The sequence below is a fragment of the Mus caroli genome, chromosome 8 (assembly GCF_900094665.2).
Source record: "Mus caroli chromosome 8, CAROLI_EIJ_v1.1, whole genome shotgun sequence".
NCBI classification, from domain to species: domain Eukaryota; kingdom Metazoa; phylum Chordata; class Mammalia; order Rodentia; family Muridae; genus Mus; species Mus caroli.
The window spans coordinates 77,889,911-77,892,123 of NC_034577.1; positions in this window are offsets into that span (position 1 = coordinate 77,889,911).

The window sequence follows — 2,213 nt, forward strand, 5'->3', positions numbered from 1 at the left end:
CATTGAGGTAAGGCCAACCACCAGCAATAAAATTGACTTACTTAAGACTTGAGTCCTGAGTTCAATTCCCAGCAACCACATGGTGGCTCACAATCATCTGTAATGGGATCTGATGCCCTCATCTGGTGTGTCTGAAGACACTGTAGCTGTCTACAGTGTCTGGTCTGACACACCAGAAGACATAAAAATACATAAAATAAAATAAAATAAAGTCTTAAAAAAAAGACTCAGGTAACATCATTTTTAGCAATAAAGTATTTTAAAATTAAGTCTATGTATGTACTTTTTCAGTCATAATACTATTGCATAATTAATAGACTATAGTATAAGCATAATTTTATATATATAAGGAATTTTACAAAATATATAATCTATTTTATTGTGACTTTTAGCTTTATTCTGTAACCAAGCCTACAAAGTCTGAAGGGTGTGTCCTGTTAGAAGAAAAGAAAGAAAGGCATGTCAGTTCAGAAATGACCTCTTCACGAAATCAAGCATTGAGTGGAAGCAATCATGACCAAGTATGATCTGAGAATGTCCTGGAATATATATATATTTTTGATGTGTGTGTGTGTGTGTGTGTGTGTGTGTGTGTGTGTGTGTGTGTGTGTGAGAGAGAGAGAGAGAGAGACAGAGACAGAGACAGAGACAGAGAGAGAGACAGAGAGACAGAGAGAGACAGAGACAGAGAGATAGAGACAGAGAGACAGATAGAGACAGAGACAGAGAGATAGAGACAGAGAGAGACAGAGAGAGAGAGACATGGACATGAAGGCAAGAGGTCGATATTAAGTATCTTCCTCAGTTGCTCTCTACCTGGCACTTTGAGATAAGATTCCCTCAGTGACTCTAAAATTCACAGAGTCAGCTAAGGTAGTTGACCAGTATGCCCTAGAGATCCAAGTGTCTCTGCCCCTCCAGCTCTGGGATTACAAATGTACACCACTGCACTGGGCTTTTACGTGGGTATTAGGGGTCCAAACTCAGCTACTCATACTTGCATGGCAGGCACTAAGTAAGCATCTCTCCAGCCACTGGATATCTATCTGTATTAGTAATATATTAAAATAAACACCATGTAATATCTTAATCAATCCAGAGAAAATACAATTTATAGAAATCAGCATTCATTTATAGACAAAAAAAAAGAGACAAGGTGTTATGAATACTCAGCACATAGTATTTAAAAGAACAGGATAGTTGTTTAAAAAAAAAAAAACAGAACAGAATCCTGCCATTGAGATAACGTGGAGAGAATCAGAGATCATCATGTTAAGTGAAATGAGCCAGGCACAAAATGACAGGCAAAGAAGTTAAATTCACAGGAATTGAGACTTTAACCATGGTTACCAGTGCTGGGCACAAGGAACTCGGGAAGGGAGGGGGAAGGTTGATCAATGAGTAACAAATTACAGTCAGCAGAAAGCAAGTGATTCTGGTAGCTGTGTGCAGCAGGCTCTCTGCAAACGACAGTAGTGCGACAACTACTGTAGAAAGGATTTTGAAAATCACTCTAAAGAAATGACACATGTTTGCGGAGAGAGCCAAGTTTAACTTGATGTAAACATTACACACAGCATACCTGTACCAAAGGGATATGTTTCCTGATCAGCGTGTATGTTTACGGATTTTACGCATCAGCTAGAAATTAACTGAAATATAAAATTAGTATATGACAAACAAAATAATGTTAGGTTCCAGATGGATCCACTGCAGCATGACAGCTTTCATCTAGAACTCATTCTTTGTTAAACAGTGATATTAGCAAGCTTCACGAGCATTGACCACAGCTTCCCTTCTTGATTTAACCAGATATGGTGACTCTAGCCTTTGTGATTTAGCTTTGTTTAAGGCGTAGTTTGGTCCACCTTCAAAGCATCTCAGGTGTGATTAGTGGGTGCACTTCCTGCTCCAGAGAAAGTGGATTGAAGAAACGTGGAGAGGGCATGGGTCACTTCAAAGTAGACACTGAAACATGTGAGATGCTGGAGGCATTGGGGGACTTCTTAGAACAATTTTGGGTTGAGCTCTGCATCAGGGATTGGGAACAGAGGTAATTTGGGGTCAGAAGACATGAAGGTTAACAGTGGCACTATGGGGCAGTGATAGAGTAGCTGGTTGGAAGACAGAGTTTGTCTTGACCAGGGCTTATAAAGGTTATATGTCCCTTTTACCAAGACACTCCAGCGGCAACCTCTGCCCTTTTTTGTCTG